The sequence below is a fragment of the Gallus gallus genome, chromosome 5, assembly GCF_016699485.2.
Source record: "Gallus gallus isolate bGalGal1 chromosome 5, bGalGal1.mat.broiler.GRCg7b, whole genome shotgun sequence".
Taxonomy (NCBI): Eukaryota; Metazoa; Chordata; class Aves; order Galliformes; family Phasianidae; genus Gallus; species Gallus gallus.
The window spans coordinates 43,445,337-43,464,697 of NC_052536.1; the positions used below are offsets into that span (position 1 = coordinate 43,445,337).

A 19,361-nucleotide genomic window follows, 5' to 3' on the forward strand; every position below is an offset into this window, starting at 1 on the left:
GAAAGGGCAACCCGTGGCCTCTTCTCTGAGGCAAAACTTGGTTGAGATGCTGACTCTCAGTGCAGTGCCAGAATCGTGCAATTTGAAAAGTTGCATTATCACCGAGCTGTTTTTGGGTTTGGTTTGGAAAACACAGACATGGAATGCTCTGGGTCGTGGTGGGGATGATGAACTGCATGAGCTGAAAAGGGACAGGTTGACAGGCGTGTATGGTTGCATTCCTGTATGTTATAGACACATAGATGGAAAAATGCATCCTGAAAGTGACTACTTGACTTTCTGGGTTTGGAGATGTCAGAATGTGTGTGTGACTTAGCGAACATTTTAAATCAGTATATCTAGACAAATTACAAATATAAATCCATAAATAATTGGATGGACGGCTCATTGGCTGACACATGTTAATTTAAAAAGAGGGCTAAATGTGATTCTTGGATGAGTACAAAGGGGAATAATAATTTTTTGCGGTGAAGTGATTTTTCCTTTTTGCAAATGGCATTGGCGACAGCTCTCGTGGGCTACTGGAGAATGCCCCTGAGTCCACATTTTCAGCAGGATGTTGAAGAAATGATGAGGCTGCAGGAAGCAGTTCCAGAAACACTTTGAGAAAATTAGAATTACAATTTGAGATAATACTTTCCAGTAAGAGACTCAGAATGCTTAACTTGTTAAGATTATCAAAAAGAAGATTGAGAAGTGGCTTGATTACAGTGTGAGTATCTTCAAGGTGAGAAAAGGCCAGGTATTAACAAACACTTTAATTTAGTGGAGAAAGGCATAATAAGATACAGTCGTTGCAAACTGAAGCTGACCAGACAAATTTAAATGAAAAATCAGACACACATTTTATTTTAACAGTAGGAATGATTTCTGGCCAGAACAAACTTTAAGTGCCAAACCCTCCATCTTTGGAAGTGCATATCGGGGCTAAACTCCTTTCCAAGGATGCACTGGAATGGGCTGCCCAGAGAGGTGGTGGAGTCACCGACCCTGGAGGTGTTCAAGGAATGTTTGGACGTTGCGTTGAGGGACATGGTTTAATGAGAAGTATTGCTGATGGGTGAATAGTTGGACTGGGTAATCCTGTGAGTCTTTTCCAACCATGGTGATTCTATGATTCTGTGATTCCAAGAGGTTCAGTTAGATATACACTTCTTTGAGATTCAGCACAGTTGATACTGGGTGGAAGCTAGTGGGCTGTGATATAATATGGTAGTCTTTTTTTGCCTAGAATTCCTCAAAAAGCTTATATGTCCACAATAGCTCAATGTGGTTACAATACCCATTTTATGTGATGGCTTGTTCTTTACCAGCTTCTGTTTTAGCACACAGGGCCCAAATCCTGAAGATCCTCCAATACATATGTTGAATAACTATAATTAAAAGTCAAAGTGCTTACAGCTTCAGTTTTAATCAAGATTGACTTCTAAGAGGTGATTCTTGGGCTGGCAGCACAGGAAGGCAGATAAAAGGGTTACATGAGTTCTGTAAAAGTTGGACAGTAGTGTTCATTTGACAAAGTGGAAAGTTGCTTAAAATATGGCAGGTACATAAAATGGTTAAAATTGAGACACAGTTCTGTGTAAATATTGTCAGAGAGTGGCTGGAAGGGCACTGGGAACTGCTCAGAATGGAGTAGATGACATCTGGACTCTTCTGGATTAAACAAGTATTACATGAATTCTGCAACCATGACTGAATTCAGTAATTCAGTTGCTTCTTATCTCATGGTCCTAAAATATGTTGGTATGTACCAGCAGGAACTCTGCTCCCAGTACTGCAAACACTGTTGTTTTGACCGGTATGTTTCCCAGTTCTCTGGGCACTCTCTGAGTAGTATAACGAGAGCTGGTGGGCACAAACATTGGTGTCAACAAAAAATAAGGGCAAATATGTCCCAAATTTAGAGTCAGAGTGCTTAACAGTCACTGTGCTCTGTAGGACTGCTGAAAATGAACCACAGCTGCTAAGCTGTCTATCTCAGTAACTTCTACAATTCCGTGAGCCCTGCCAAAAAAAGAAGGGGAAAGAACATCCAGTTTGAGCAAAAGCCTGATACAAAGCCTGCCCAAATGCAAGTCAGTATAGAGCCCTTTAAATGTTGTGGCCCAGCCCCACTTGTGGCAAATTTACCCTGTGATGAATCAGTGCTAAAATTGTCACATCTCAGAAGCCTGCCTTTCTGCGCACAGCCTGCTCTTTTCTCAAGCTTTCTAATGCACAGCTGGCTCATTTTGTACACAGCTGCCACGGTGTGGTTTGCTTTGTGTTTATGCCTTGAGCTTCGCCTCTCTGTTTCTGTGTCCGCAGCCTGAGCCTATTCTATGTCATACTAGCTGGGAGATGTGCAAGAGAAACATCCCCTTCAGCCACGCAGGTGGGCATTGGGCTTTCAGTAATGCTGTAGCATTGCATCTGATTTCTCAGATTGACTCTCAGTGATGTCCTGGAGTGAGGGGGATGTCCTAACACTCATCAGCCCACTTATTCCCACCTCCCACCTGTCAGACGTGGCTGGGCTGTGGGTTTGGGAGGGTTGGTCTCTGCCGCTGCATCCTGTCCGTCAGCTGGAGAAGGTGCTGATGCAGTCTGACAGGGGATGGACAGCCTGAGTGACACAGTGCGGTACTCAGTCCCAGTACCCTGCAGCTCCCACATCTCTGCATGGGCACCGCTGGTTCAGATGTGAGCCCGGAGCTGTGGTGCAGACCCTGTGCAGTGCAGGTGTAAATCAGGAGCAGTGGCTTTGCAGCTGGTGATGCGGCATTGGTGTGGAGCAGCAGAATGGGGGCTGAGCTTTGCTAGGAGGGAGGAGGGAAGAAAAGAGAGCGCTAAGGTAACCACAGAAACATGGTATCCTTGGATATTAGCAATCATGACCTACTTCTGGGTATTCATGCACTTTTTTAGAGCTGTTGACAAAGGAGGGGTAAGACGGAGGGCTTAAAGCTCTGCAAAAGAAAGAGATCTTTCCATCATTTTCTAGGACCAGGATTATCAATGATAATATTCAGTTGGTGTAAATCTTTCCCTTCCCCTGTGCATCATCCTCTGTTTTCATTTCTGCTTTATATACTGCAGAATGTTTTTTAATAACACATTACTGAAATGCCACTGATGGAGCGATTTTGTAATATGCAGAGTGTAGATTGGAGTGACTGACTGGGGTGTCGTTGTGCATATATAATCTGGCTGCTGTCAGTGGTGCTAATCATGGGCTGTGTTTGATTCAGATCAGAGAGAAACCCTTGTTCACATGTGGTACCTGAACCAGCAGAGCTCCTACCGGCCCTGCAGCAGCACTAACATCAATGAAATCACACTGTTGCAGTGCAGGAAAAACAGGCCCTGGGCTCCAGTGAGACATGGTGAATTTATACCGGCATGTAACACAGAGCAACTGAATCTGTATGGAGCATGGACCACAGGAGTGTGAAGATCTGTACCTGGCGTGTTAGTAAAGACAGAAATGGAGGTTTAAATCCATAATTTTACCCTCTGGTCTTCTTCCAGATTTGACAATTCTGTAAAAAAAAAAAAAAGAAAGAAAGAAAGAAAGCCAAAACACTGTAATAATGAGTCAGGGCTTGCCAAGGTGTTTGTAACGTTTTTCTCAACTGTATTTCCTTCCTGCATATGAAGTCTCAAACATTTAGACTGCACTGGCAAAATGAACTAGAAAGATGTGAATGCCAGTGGTGGTGAACATGTAGCTTTGCAGCTACAGGTAGTGTATAGCTGTATCTTCTGCAGAGCTCAGATTTAACTATTTCCACTTTCTGGGTGGCAAAGTGGTATTAGATGGCACTTGGATGATGGCACTTTGTTTTGCAAGATTGAGTGAAAGGTTATGAATTCCCACTGTTACAGAGCACAAGATTGAACTCTTGCCTTTAATGGCATTGACTCAAAATTTTTCACAATTTCTTTTGTCTGTCAAGGAGCACTCATAGCCAGCTGTTTTCTGCTGATGGTCACTGTCTCATGTGTAGACTTGCTTTGATCAGGCTTAGGCTGTCTAGATTGAAATCTTGGCTCCACTGAGGTCAGGAAGAATTTTACTATTGACATGAATGGGTTGTGATTAATGAAGCTAAAACTGCCAATTGCTCAAACCGGGAGCCTTGTCTACACAGTAGAGCCTCACATACATAGCATTACCCGTGCACTGAACATCAGTTGAACCACTGGCTGAAACAAGAGCAAATCTGGGGCAAAACTGTGCCCTGGTACCTCCAGCCTTCCCTCCCCCTGCCCAAAATCAGAGCAGGCATCCCGGGGAGAGCATTAAGCAGGCACAAAGAAGCAAACATGGAGGCAGGGGAATGTGTCAGTGGGCTGTAGATAACGCTGAGCTCGATGTGCAGTTTTGCAGTGCTGTCTAATGCCTGTGTCCTTAGGGAAGTAGACTTCCTTATTTTGAAAAGGGCTTGTGCAGCAGCTTCATGAAAGATTCTTCAGAAAAAGCTTGTCTCAACAACCTATTAGTAACACAGCCTTGTGCCAAACTCAGAAATATTTCTGAAGCTGCTAACTTAATTTAATGTGGTTGGACTGGGTGATTTGGGGATTTATTTTTTGACAGGAGATGTTTTTTTCTGTGCTACATTTCAAATTTGACATTTTTCATTTAAACATACACGACACAGATAGGCTTTCTGATCAATTTTTAGTATTCCCCCCGGACCGTACTGTGCTCTCTCTGCTAGGGGGTCTTACTTATTGCATAGTGTTTCCTGTAAGGCTCTAAGTTTTCTTCTTCATTTAAATAGTTACTTAGTCTTCCTTTACTCTAAAGCTGAACTTAAACAAAATGTAATTTACAAAACAAGTCACTCAGAACCTATTGTGTGTGAAGTATAAAAAAAAGAAACCTACCATGTTTTGTCCTTTCCAGCTGACAAGTAGAAAGAAATACATTGAAAAGGACATATCCACTTACTAAGGGCACTTGACAGCTTTTTGTTGTTTTTTTTTTTTTTTTTTTTTTTTAGTATTATTTGGCAAAGTGCCTTTGTCATAAACCAGGATATTTAAACATAGAAAGGTCCTGAAATATTAGGCTGCATTATCAGGACTTTCTTCTCAACAACAGGCAGAATCACAAGGTAAACAACTTGGAGCAAAAAACTACAATAAAGAGGCAAAACCAGTCACAGAAACAAGATGGAGTAGAAACCCAGTAAACTGATTATTGCATTCAGCACATGAGCAACTCCATTGACGTTAAGTAAAACAATGTAATACTAGATTTTTAATCGTATTCATCTGCTTGAAGATGTGCTTTGTTGCATGGGATTCACAATGAAGAGAAGATTGAAAGAATGAGGTGTAGGTAGCAGAGTCTGAGCTTATGATTATCATCAAGTACTTGAAATTGTAGGAACATTTGGGCTGGCAAGTTTTCCATGTCCTCCATCATGAGTAGCTATGTCTTCTTAGCACCTCCATGAGAGAATTAACTTTATGTCTGCAGCTTTTGCCAGTGATGGTATTACTGGAAACACTGGGTATCCCACAGTGGACAATCTAAGAATAATGTTAGTTATGTAATCACTAATTCCACAGCAATGAATCCAAGCATTGTCCAGAGTTCTTAGAAGCAATAGAAGAGACATGACACAATATGGCAACTAACGTGGCAACTTCAAAGACAGCATACATGCAGTGCCACTAAGTGATATAAATACTTCTCTTAGCACTCCATGCCAGGCTCTCTGCTGATGCAAGCTGTTCAGATGAGTTTTAGGCTAAACCTATCCATAGACAGAAGGAGCCCAAAATGTTAGGCTTTTTTAGCTGGAAAGTATATGAGGTCTGTAAGCTCCACATTACTAATTACCTAGTACATGTCTGAAGTATTGTTTTCTGTTGTGAGATTATTTGCTCATCTGGCATGGCTTACTTTGGCAATGGTAGGGTCCATCCTCACCAGAACAACACAAACCTCAATGCAAGTTTTTTATCTTATCCCCACCCACCTCTGCAATGGAAGGGCAGAACAAACAGCACCAAACCCAGACGCGCTCCACAATGGGAAGTGCACTCCATGAGGGGAAGAACACTGCCTGCACAATACCCCTCAGCAGGGACCCCCACCAGTCAAAAGGCATGAGGGACAACCACAATCCACAGGGAGTCAATACCAGAAGGCCAATAGTAATAAATGCAAGAGGAGCAAAGTTATCATGAGCATTCTGCGCTCAGTCGGTCTGGTTGCAGATGACTCCATACTGGTCTGGGGAGAAACCTTCCGTGTCAGCTCAGGGCTGCTCAGTGAAGTCTTTCTGCCATTTATTGCAGTGCTCACTGGCAATGCTAAGGGTACACATTATGCAAGCAAGCAAGCAAGCAAGAATGAGTAAGAGCATGCTGGCAGTGCCAGGTAGCTATAGTGATCTACAGCGTCCGTCATCGCCTCCCTGTAACACAATGCAGTTTGCATTGCTTGGAAATGGAAACTATCCCAAAGGACTGGATGAACAGAGTGAGCCACTAAGTGGATGCTGATCTTTGGGTATTACCGTCTCTTCCTAAAAATACTGAGTTTGTGAAGGAAATAATTTCTCTTTTTCTTCAGTATATTCTTAGTAGGATGCTAGGTATAGCACATCTGGCATCGAGCTACACGATTATTTGTAAAATGGAAAGACAAAGGGTTAGCATTCACAAAGCCCATTATTGTGATGGAGATCTTAGCATGGGGCAGATTTTGAATGGAAAAGGGGTATTACTATAGCAACACATAATGCAAGCATACAACCACGGCTTCCAGAAGCTCTTAAAAGTGGCATAGGTCTCACTTTCCTTTGAAAGATCTTTTCCTAAAACAGATTTTGTTGAAAGTTATCTGTAGGGAATATGCCTTTGGTTTGCCTGCTTTGGTTGCTGGTAAAGGAGAACAACAATTGGAGCTATTTGCAGATTATTATATTTTTACATCTGTTTTTTTCTGCACAACGTCAGATGCTTTTGTGGATAAGCTGTTCACTGATAGAGCACTAACTTGGATCATCAAAATACTTCTGGCCAGCCACAGCTGAGTGACCTTGGATATCCTACTTAGCCTCTATACATTAGTAAATCATATCGTTCCCTTAAAAGGTTTTTGTGGGAATAGGAATATGAAAGATTGTGAACTACTTGTATGTGATATGATGCTTTTACATTGATAAAGTATGGATCTTAGATGAGGTTTGTTTGTATGCCTTGTCAGACAAACACCAATATATTTAGGGAACTGATTAAAAGTGTTCTGTATAACCTAAATAGGGATGTAGCAATTCATCTTAACTATAACTGTTTTGGAGAGTATCTTGATAGAAATGAACTTTCCAGTTCAAAAGCAGAAGCTTTCTGTATAGCAGCCAGGTCTGCCAGTTTCTATTCCTTTTCTACATTTATGTGTTGGTGCACTTCTGTTTCTTCCTGTGACAAGATTTTCAAAAGTGAGTACACATCTTAGATGCCTCAATTTTTAGAGAGCTTTGAGGTGCCTGCTCAGTGCCCACATTCTCCTCTGAGAGGCAGCAGGTACAGGAGAGCTGGACATGCAGACCTTGAAATGGAGTTCAGTCTCTTCATCACCAATAGCTGCAGATGTGCAAGGCAGGAACTGAGTTCAAGCTGCTCTGCATTTTTCTGTATTTCTCCTTGTCTACATCCATCTGTGAGAAGCTTTACTGAGCCCCAGAATATATATATATATACATATATATAGCTGGGGTGCTAGAGCACATAAGAATTCACATTCTGCAATCTTTTGCAATCCTATAACGTGTTAGAGACAGATAGAATGATTGCAGTCAGACCTGTTTAACCTTGGTAAATGTGTTCAGTTTATCCCTGGGTATTGAAAGGCTTTAAGTAGCAACCAACATGCCTGTCTGAACACGTGCCCATCAGCCTGATGAAGTCTACGGTTTGACTCTTGAACAGCACAATACAAACGGAAAGCACAGATAAATTATGACAGCCCCTTCTGTGTCATAGAGCCAGTGTTAGCCAGTACCCTGCTTCTGAGAATATCCTCATCCAAGGATCAGCTCCCTCAGGGGAAGTCGTAAGATCATGCATTGATTCACTATAGAATAATCTGCCAATAAGAGAGATTTTTTCTACTCCTACTTAGCATTTAGCTTGGATTTAAAACATGAGAATGAATTGCCCTTTTAAATATTTTTAATCCTGTCTAATGCAATTGTGGGTATGTTTATCATTCATGTCAGATTGTAATTTGTCATCATCTCTGCATTTACAGAATGAAGAGTCCACCACTGACATGGCAGTTAATGCCACTGAGTTCAAGATCTCATTCTTTCTATGCCATGCTCTTTCCCTACAGAGAAGTCAAAGCAAGGAAGGATTCTTATTTGTGGTGTGGGAATGGGACCATGTGTGGCCTAAAATCTGAAAAGGAACTGAGGGAGCGGTAATGTTGCAGGCACAGACTCTGGTCCCATTCCCATCCCTTGCTGGCAAGTTACTGGGGCAGGGATGGTCTACAGCATATTCTTCCCTCCTGTGGCACCTCTCTCAGATGCATTTCACTGTCACTAATGGCTTTGGGCACCCCAGCAGGCACTGAGAGGAGCAGCCATTACTGTGCCTTTACAGAAACTAACAGACAGTAGTAGAATGAGGCAGATATTCTTAGGTGAACTCTACCCTTTGGTGGTTTATTTCACTATGTTCTACTCGTTCTGTATTGGATTTTTGCTCTACGTTAAAAATACTTTATGGAAATTAGGTAAATGGCCAAGATGTCCTCCCTTTGGCTACTGCTATTATTGCCAATGCAGTGCTAGCATGCTGTGTCCCTGCTCATAGAAATATCTTTGGACTATGTTTCCTACAGACACAGATCTGATGCAAGTGTGACTGGGCCTAAATAGTCCCATGAAGTCCAGTGTACTATACTGGCACCTAGAGAGATTAATAGTCTCTGGATAATGAATTGATAGAAAAATGGACTATATATGTATATACAGATACATGTAAGATAGGAATGTAAGATGAAGCACAAATATAAGCCTTTTCTCTTTTCATTTTTCCCCTGTTTTATGCCAAGCTGTGTTGAGATTGGTCCTCTTTTAAATATTTTTAAGAATAATGAAATAACGGATGCATTGTAATCCCAGTAGAGGCCTCACCATTGTACCCTGAGGCGTTGCTCTGCTATTTAAGGCTCTGAAAGAATGCAGTTTAATAGAGTGAGAAGATCAGAAAGCTTTGTCATTGTCCTTACTTGATGCCTGAGTCCTCCGGGATCTACTCAAATGCCCTGAGATATCTGCTTAGTTCTTTTAAGCATTATTCCAGTGGTGTAAGAGAAAATTCTTGAGCTGGGACCATGCTTCAGGGTAATAATTTCATTGCCTAGGGATTTGGGGGAAGTTTAAGGCATCATTGTGCCTGAGGATTTCAAGCACTACGAGGGACCAGAAAAGGCACTGGCATACATCAGAGTAGTTTCCACAGCCCAAATCATCCCCACGCGCTCCAGAGCAGCATACGCTACAGAGCTTTTTCTCCTCTTAGTGCTTTTCCTTTCATCTCTGTCATCTCTCCTGGACTTAATAAAGCATCAGTCTTGGAGCCTGTAGCAGGGATTGTTCTTTGTTTCGTAGTTACTCAGCTCTGGCCCTTCTGTGCCTTTAGAAATCTGCACTGGGACCAGACCTAGGGCAGAAACTGCTACCATTTGGATGGATTTCCAGCGGTTTTCAAATTGTGGCTGATGCAAACTCACTTAAGAGAAAATCTAGAGGGATCTCATATAATGTGAATAATCAGTTACAGTCATAACCAAACAATTATTATGTGATGCGAGTGCCTGTGCATCTGTTTCTATCTTTAGGTAATCACACCAACATTAGAAATAAAAATGTGTAAGAAATATTTAATGAATATAGTAAAAAGTTCTCAAGCATTCATTCTCAGTCATTCCGATGTTAAATGAATTTCCATAAATTCTGCTCATGCCTTTTTTTTTTTTCACATCATCAATGAATATTCAAGAAAAAGACTCACGGTCAAAAGCGTTCACAAAAATAGCTCATTTTAATTAAGTGATTTAGAATATTCACAGAAGTGCATTTCCTATTCATAACTGTCAAAGCTACATCAGAAACCTTTCTTTAATAATTTTGCCCACTGTCGCAGGACAGGGAGACCTTCCACCTGACCTCTGTGTCCCATCAAAGCACTTGGGCTTTCTATGTACAAGGAACAAGGCTCCTCTCTAGGCATTTTCTCTTTGAAAATCCTCCTTGGTGCTATTTCATATTCACAAGCACCTGAGTATTTTTAAAATACTGTCCTCTGCCTTGTTATTTGTTTGACATTTGCCATCAAGGCCCCTTTGTTGAGCAAGATGACTTAAACAACAGAAGCAATTGCCCAAAGCAGTGGCTAAAAGGAAAACATGAGCAAGGATGTGATTTCTGTAAGCAAAAACTCGTACTGTAAGCAGTGGAAAAACTCAGATTAATGTTTACCTATGGCAGAGTGCCAGAAGCATGCAGAAGCTTTTTTAGCCTGTGCAAGAAAACTTAGAAAACTGCCTTTTATTGAACCTTGCTGTGACTGTGGATTTTGTGGATGTCCTTTTTAACAAACAAGGATCTGTAAAACTTGGGTTTCCACAGACAACATGCAACCAAAAGGAGAAAATAACTGCTATCAAAAATAACAAATGAGCGTCAAAAAGCTGATATTTAGCTTAAAAAAAAGGGGGGGGGGGGGGGGGGGGGGGGGGAAGAAGGAGAAGAGGTTTTAAGCCAAGGCAGAGCAGTCAGAGGGGCTGAGGCACAGGCCGTGGCCATGACATTGAGGTTTCCCTATAGGGCTCTGTGGGGCTGTTGGCCGTATGGGCTGAGGGATCTGTGCTGATAAAGCAAATGGAGGAAGGAGGAAAAGTATTTGCAACCTAACTTAGAAAACCTGCAAACCTGCCAGCCAAGAAGTAGTGCCATGCTTCTGTCAGCTGTGCTGAACAGTGGAGACAGGGGACCCATGTGGGAAAGCCACAGAGCAGGCAGCCATGTCTGCACCTCACTGCCCTCCGTGCCTGTTCAAGGCAGAGGTGGCGGCACTTCCTGAGGTGCTTTTTGACACGGGTTTTAATAATTCATTTCATGTTAGCTTCCTGCTATCATGAGGGGGAGGAGGAACTGTTGGAGGGCTGTGTTAGAGTGGCTCATCGGTACGGAAATCACATACTCCCAGTCATATGTTGCAGAAGTGAGCCTGTGCAGAGGTGGGAGCGCTGTGACTCAGCGCAGGCAGCAGCGGTGGCAGAGGAGGGGACCTGCCATGGCCTCCATCCCCCACCACCACCTTCCACTCGGTCACCTCACCTGCTGCCCTCTCTCCTGCCTCCCTCTTTGAGGTCCAGGTGGAGTGCCTGCCATTTTTATCAGGGGACTGGCACTGAGATATCTCTAGCCACAGGGCTGTGGGGTCTCAGACAAGGGTTGGTGGGCAGGGTAGTGCGATTTGTACCCCCATGCATTTAACTGCAATGGCAATACAGTAATTTAAGAAGGACTTCTTTTTCTGCTGCCCTTCACACTATGAGGTAAAATGAAGCATGCATGTGTGCCCAATACCTGCTTAAGGTGAGGATTAGTAATACATTTCATTATTAATAATAAATAATTATATCCAAAATTAGGTAGGCTTGTGTCTGTCTTAAGTAAAACACCATTAGGCTTGTACTAGGTCAATGGGTAGCTGCATAAAATTATTTTAGTGCCCTAGTCTTTCTCCTTTCTCTGAAACCATTGCCCAAAGATAGTTTCTGAAGCAAGAAATGACTGTGTCTGAGTTGTTCAGTTATGATATGGTCCTACATGGTGGGGCTGAAAACAGTTTAAGTTGAAATGGATTTTAATGTTTGTAATGCAATTTCATTACACTATGCCTCAAAACTCCTTTGAGGTGGGCAAGTTACCCACATCTGTTGAGTGGTGAGGCACTGGCAAAGGTTACCCAAATAATTTGTGGATGCCACATCCCTGGAGGCGTTCAAGGTCAGGTTCTGGGGTTCTGGGCAGCCTTATCTAGTGAGAGGCAACACTGTCTGTGGTAGGGGAGCTGGAATTAGATGATCTTTAAGGTCTCTTCCAATCTAAGCCATTCTATGATCTAGATGTTGAAACATGCAAGATTAATGTTGTGTCTTACATGTATAAAAAAAATATGGATTTGTGGTATAAAGTACTTTTATTTTTTTATTTTTTTGCCTGAAGAGTTTGTCTTCTGCATGTGAATCTTGTCTCAAAAATGGTTTCTGCAGTAGCAGGCCATCAGTTCAGAAGTGTAAGGCAGCTAAACACAGAAACAAGCTAAAGAAAATTTGAAACATTCCTGGCCAGAAAGAAAAGGATTTCACCCAAATGAAGAAAGCTACATTTGAAAAATTGTTCTAAAAGGCTGCTCAGAGGGGAGCCACTTAAAGACTTCTAGCTGTAGGGTAAGTGGAAAAGCTGGAAGAGTATGTCTGCAATAACAGTCTTGAAAGTGGCCTGTCATTGCTTCCCTGAAGGATAATGTTGAATGTAATAATTAACCCATCTATAACCAGCATTCTTCTCCTGTTGGAGGAAAGGGGTGGAGAACAGTTTGTCAGACTCTTTTCCTTCTTAGTTGTCGGCAATATCACTCTTAGTGGATACATCTGGGGGAGATGGTATAAAATAATGCTAAGACCATGGAAAGCTGGAAACATAGTCAATTTGTAATTTTGAGTGGAGCCAGAAGGACAATTTTTCTGCCTTCTCACCAACAGCATTAGAAATGGATTCAAATATTGGTGGGACAGTCTATTTTTCTATCTCTCAGTGGGAAATCCTAGCTTTATGGAAGATGGTCACTATCATCTGTTTTGTTCTGAGGCTGAGAGTCTCAACAGGTTGATCAGAAAGCAAATGTAAACAAAGTAAACTGAATTGAGTTCATATTTTAGCCACAAAATATACACAAAACTCCAGAGAGGAAAAATTCAAAACTAAATGTAATTGATTATTCTGGCCCAACCCACAGAGGGTCTTCACTTTCTTAGGATGGGCTCAGCTCTTTCTAAAAATTGGGCATTGTTAATGTGTGACTGATTTTCTCAGTGTTCCTCTCTAAACCATCTTACATTTTCCCTGCCTGAAGTACCCCATAAGCAAGCATTTGTTGGGAGTCAGATGAGGTTAAAGCTTCATTTCTTGACTTCGATACAGTGCAGTAGGAAGGGCTGACAGTTAAATAAAACTTACTGACTCAGCTTACTGAGTATCTCTGCAGAGGAGTTGCCACACTTGACAACACATCAGTGTGGCGTTATGCTCCTTGAGGAGCTGAATGTGTGCTAGATGGAAAACGCTCTTCAATTTTCTACTTGCATCTGTGCAATTTTCATGGGAATTTTTCTCACTGCTGTTCTCGGACATGCTGTTTGTCAGCAAAAGGTGGAAAGTTTTGTTCTTACTGCTGCTGAATGCAGATTACTTTCCTTTGTCCTGAGTCCTTATTGAAGGCTCAGTAACAGAAGACAGTAAGGAGGAGGGGAGGGAAACAAAATTAATATTACTAGCTTTGCTTGCTTGTGGTCAGTATCCAAGAACATCTGAAAAGCGGTCCAGTCTGGCCATCATCAGGGATGAGCCATATGAACCATAGATGTTGACTTTTCTGTCAGCAATGACATCTTTAAGTCATCTTTAGTCATCTCTACAACAGCTTATTTGATACAGAAGCACATACATTGGGTTTTTTTTTTTTTTTTGTGAGACCTGCTGGACTAAGCTGCTTGTACAATTCCTTTTGCAGGAAATTGCTGTTAGAACAGTCCCACCTCAAACATGGTAAACATTCCACTGACGCATCTGAAACGATATAGTTAACAGTTGCTTGAAAATGTGTTGGCTTGGTGCCATGCAGTGAAACATTCAAATGATCTTGCATTCAAGCAACAGAATTTAGTAGACTTCTGATAGTCTTTTCTACACTGAGTCAGACTATATTATTCTAAACAGTGCATTTCTATGAGTGCTTCTCAATAATGTATTAAGCAGAGTAGGAAGACTTTTTATAAAAGAGAAGATGTTTAATGTGTTTAACTGATTATTTTTTAGCTTAGCCAAAAGTGAACATCTATTGGGGTGCAAAGAATTACTCATAATCCCTAAGTATCCAATGAAAGTGTAAGCAAAAGTGACATGATGCACACCTACTCCAGAATCTAATAATTAGAAAATGAAGGATTGAAACCTCAACTCTAATTTTTAAAATGCCCTCACATGAGCTCTGATTATTAAAAGTCCCTCAGGTGTCATCACTGATAGCCAGCTGAGTGGGGTTATATATACAGAGAGAGGACCATGTTTTCTTAGTGTGGTACTAAATGGGAACATAGCTTGGGATCTGTGATTTTGGGTAGAATTGTGTAACAGAAGGCACAGTCAGTGTGTTTGATCTAAAGATTCCCTGTGATAAACTGGATTTGTTTTTAATCTCATGCAAACACAGGATACTAACCTGACTGCAGGGATAACTGGATGGGATTACATCAGCTGCCTTGGTTAGGAGACAACATTAACCTTGGCTTTTAAAGATTTTGTGATTCCTGGTAAGTATGGTTTGTGGGGTGAAGTTTGTCTAAGTTGTAGCAGGCAACCGAGTTCCTAACTCTGTTTCAGAGTTGTTTCTCAGTCTGCAGTGCAGCCAATGGCTATTAGCAGATAGTACACTGCCTCTAATTAATTTATTTGGATTCTTCCATTCTCTCACAAAGATGATTGAAGGATGATGGACTGGGGTAGAAATCAGGAAATAGCCTTTATTAACTGAAGAGGCTGTGGTTTGGATGCTGTTAAGACATGGCTTGCAATTAAGTAGATCAAACTTTCAACTAACACTAAGGAATTGGGATCTAGCATTTCAGTGTCTTAAAAATACCTCTAAGGAGTCCTATAGTTACAGGGAAAGAAGTTGCATATATGTTGAGGTTTGGCATTTATACCACAAGGTAGCTTGGTGAAATTTCAGTCGTCAGCAGTGCTTGATTAGGTTGGTTGTCTTTTGTATCGAATCAGCATGTGTGAAAACTCCTTTGTAATGAAAGAATGTCTCTGACTGCGTTTCCTGAAAATCACTATTTGGCAAAGATGTGGAGTGAACTTAAATATATGAGGAAAAGGTCCTCTTGAAGAGGAGCATTGCAGCAATACAGCTATGAAATGTTGGAGGCAGGGCATGATTAGGATTCAGTGAAGCCAGAAACAGCTGATTTGTGAGACTACGCTTTCTCTGAAAGAAGCCAAAGATGAAATTGTTAATACTTAAGTTTCTGGAAATGATTAAAGAATCAATTCTTAGTTGTGTGCCCAGTTTGAGAAAGAAGTTGTACATGAAGTCTGTTGCTAAAGAAAAGTGGTTTCAAGAAATCTATTTTCAGGAACATCTAAAACATCTTTGATCAGAAAAATCACTTTGTAATTCTTGACCCTGCTGCTATATTTAGACTGACTAAAAAGGCTGACTTCTTAGAATGTACTAGGCAAAGCCATCTATAAAGTAGATGGGAATTTGCTGTTGGTATCTTTTATGATTCTTAATGTGACTATTGCTGCCTTTGAATTATATGGGAATTTCAGCTTTTTATTTAAGACAAATTCTTAGCTTTTGTAATTACAAAGGGAAAAAAAGGGGGGGGGGGGGGGGAAGGAAGACTAAAAGCCAATGGCTCAGAATCCAGGTAGTAGCAAAAAAGTATTAATTTGAGTTTTGTTAAACTTGTGTAATTTACTTTGTTGAATTTCACAATTTTAAGATAAACCTGCAATGAGCCCAGTTCACAATTAATTCCTCTCTCTCTTCATCAAGTTCACAATAAAGTATAACATTTGGAATTGAGAGCTGGCCATTTTAACCAGAAGACAATTGCAGTGATTTTGATGCCTTTTGTGCTAGTACAAACCATGCTTTTGTTTTTGCTTCTGAAAAATATACATAATAGTTGAGAACAATATAGCTTACATTTTGAAAAGAGTCTAACAATACTGGCATCAGCAAGGTTCAGCATAAGAGTGCCATTACTGCAGGCCCTTTATCAATCTCTGGTAAGTTTTGCTTTTGTTATTATAGAGCACATTAGACAAGCCTGCAGCCTTAGATGTCAACTGGACTTCCTGAAGAGTATAAAGTTGAGGTGAGTGGCTGTCTGTCTTTTCGATTCACCCTGCCTAGCTTCTTAATCCATGTCCAACTCCAGCCAGAGTGATGTGGTTGATGTATAATTTAAATACTGTGAACTCCCTAAGTGATTCTTTACGCATATGGAGGGGATAGACACTGTTAAAGCATCCCCTGAGAAGAAGGATTATGATGTAAAACCCCCCCAGTTCTATATACCAGAGAATTCACATAGGAAAAAGCAAATGTGAGTTTCCTGCAACTGAAGCTAGTTCTGCTTGGAGCTTGTGTCTGTTAGACATGAGATATACCAACTATGAGGCACAAATCTGTAGGATATTATGTCTTTTTTAGTTTACGTATTACAGAAATAGTCTATTAGTTTTCAGCAGTGAAGTGCAGATTGCAGTTGTTCTTTCCTAACAAAGGAGTTGTTTCAACTATGCACAGTTGTATCCAAGGAGAAAGCAACTGCTAGCAAAACTGGAGCAGAATGTTGGCAAGAGCCCCATGGGAGGCAAGAGACAGGGCTGCAGGAGATCAGGAGGATGCTGAAGGACCTTGAAGGGTTAGAAGAGCATGGAGAAAGAGACAAGAAAACAAGGCAGTGTCCTTAACTAAGTAAGGAATAAATACAGATGCTTGGAAAGGGAAACAAGCAAACAAATCTGCAAAGTGATGGAGAAAATGAAGCTCGGTTTCCCTTAGATCTGTAATGCGCAGCTGAATTTGTTGGTACCAAGTTGTTCAAAGCTAACTTTGTCTCTTCTGGGTGGGCTCCCTGTGGGCAAGGGCTGAGCTTCTGTGCACCTCAGTGGAAGCACTAACAAGTTCTAAGGGAGGATGGACAGGAACAGGCGGTGTGTTGATGCTGATCTGCTTTGAGCACGTAATATGCTTTTAGTCATCAGATAGCTGCCATACTTTGGACATTCTTCTGTATACCACACCTTATTATGAAGGCTTTCTCTGCAGTGATGTCTAAGATAGCTGTGAGAATGCATTTTCTCACTTCACCACCCATTTTGCCCACTAATAGCAGATCATCCACACCCAGATATGTTCACTTAAGGAAGAAAAGCTTATGTTTAAGACCAGGTATTTATATCCAGTCACAATCAGTTTCGTTTTAATGCTGTTATAGTGATGATCAGACTCTCAAGGATGCAGAAGTGGGTTGGAATAACAGAGAGTGGCTGAGATTTTATTCATTATTTACCCAGGCTTTAGGTTTGTGCACGTGCCTCAAAGCAAAGCTAATATGATGTTTTAAATTTCCTGTTACTGTGGTCAGATTTCTCTCATAAGTAAGAGGAGGAAGTAAAAAATAACTCAAGTGAACCTACGTGCTGTTTAAAATGCATTAATCTTAGCTGCCAAAGTGGTAGGGAGGAAACCAGTTCTTACAGAGAAAGACCAGGCTTACTCAGCCTCCAGGACCAGTAGGCTCAAAAGCTTGGCAACTGTTTGCTTGGTTTTGTTTGGTTGTGTTGTTTGTTTTTTTTTTTTTTTTCAGGTGTGCCACTTCCCACATCACAAAGCTCCTCCAGGTGGGTCAGGTGAAGGCAGTGCAGATGGGAGGCAATAAGCCAGCTGCTTGTGGTCCCTCAGTCCCTGCCCCTCATGGGGTGGCCCTGCAGCCCTGCCAGCCTCCCCAGGCAGCTGCTATGCTTTCCTCCAGCCTGCACTGGGCAAGGCCTGGGGAGCCTTGAGCACTGGTGCCTGAGGTCCTGCTGGTGAGGTCACAGTGCTGGCTGCTACAAAGCCAGTATGTGATGGCTGCCCTAGGGAGCATAGGGAGCAGCCTGCTCCTGACCTCTACTCAGCCTGGCAGCATCTCTTTCTTTCCTTATAGGAAATGCTGCTTCTCACCTGTTGTTGCCATGGCAATGGGGAAACAGGCCCTGTTTTGGGACCTTGGCAACTGTATCTGAAGGGAGTGGCCGGTGCATAGGTACATAAATCAGCCATGCTCCACACACTTGCACTGTTACTGTATTATGCATGAGAGTAAACATTATTCTTTATATGTGTGTATATATTAGAAGAGTGTGTGTGTGTGCAAATATATAGATAGATAGATGTGCATGTGTATATACTTACTCTTTTTTGCTAGAAGGCCCTTGCAGAACTTGACTGAGAAAGACGCCTTAATGAAGGACATGAACCAGGGAGTCAGGAAGGCAGAAACAAAGGGGAAAGCCTAGTTTTTGGTTTTTTTTTTGTTTTTTTTTTTTTGTTCTTCTTTTAAAGAGAAAACAGCCTGATGCTCTCTGTTCCATTTGAGGCAATGCTGGCTCCTTCCTGGGCCACCAGCTGCACAAGGAGCATGGGAGGAGCTGGGTGCCAGAAGAGCAGCACTGGGGGTGGGGCAGCCCCACAGCTGAAGAGAGTGCCCCTTCAGTCTTCCAGCAGCTCCTCAGCCATGTGCAGGAAAGTACCTTCTGGAGAGTGGAGGGTGCTTGAGGTGAAGCAGGATGTGTTGTTTGCCAGCGATCCCATCCCTCCTATGGTTAGGTGGTTGGCCTTACAGCTTCCATGTGCCTAGGAGCTCTCAGTAGGGAAACAGAAGTGCACCTCACCAGAACGAAGGACAAAGCACTGAACGTGATCTCTTCCAACTCTTTATATGCATTCATCTGTAGCCAAACCTGTTGTATACACACAGGTGAGCATGGAGTAACAAAGCATGTTGTGCTTCAGCCAGGAAGCAACTCTGGAATAACAACTGGTCTGTAGCGTAAAGATATTTGTTTCCTAATACGGTGCTGAGGTTTGGCATTGTTTTAGACTGGATTTCTCCAAGGACTTCTCTACTTCAGATTATAGTGAACTACAAATTCCAAGATGGTTTATTTCTCCTTTCTTCTGGTGATATGTAGATGTGATTAATTTTTCAATTATTCCAACTTAAATCAAGAGCATTCTGTTGAAGCCGTTAGAATTCTACTGATACAAAATCTCCAGACTTTTTGTCCCTCAAATAATTGTCAACCTTTGCAATTTCTGTTATTTGATGTTCACCACAGCTGAGATATTTGATCAAGGTCATCATGTTTTCATTGCTCAATGAGGCTCAGTAGACCCCTTGGAGGTCACTTGCTGTGGTGTTATAGGCTGCTGGTAGAGTTGAGATCCACTAAAATAAAACCATAAAATAGAAAAGAGTTGTCAGG

At 41.7% G+C, this 19,361-nt stretch overlaps 1 long non-coding RNA gene across 2 annotated transcripts in view; it reads right to left on the bottom strand.

The window, feature by feature from the left end:
* Positions 1–14,613: 14,613 nt before the first annotated feature.
* The window catches only part of LOC107053531, a 31,962-nt gene continuing 27,214 nt past the window's right edge, over positions 14,614–19,361 (bottom strand). For both annotated transcript variants that reach the window (XR_006939461.1, XR_006939462.1), the window contains one exon: positions 14,614–19,324. This is a non-coding gene — a long non-coding RNA (uncharacterized LOC107053531). The remainder of the gene's footprint in view (positions 19,325–19,361) is intronic.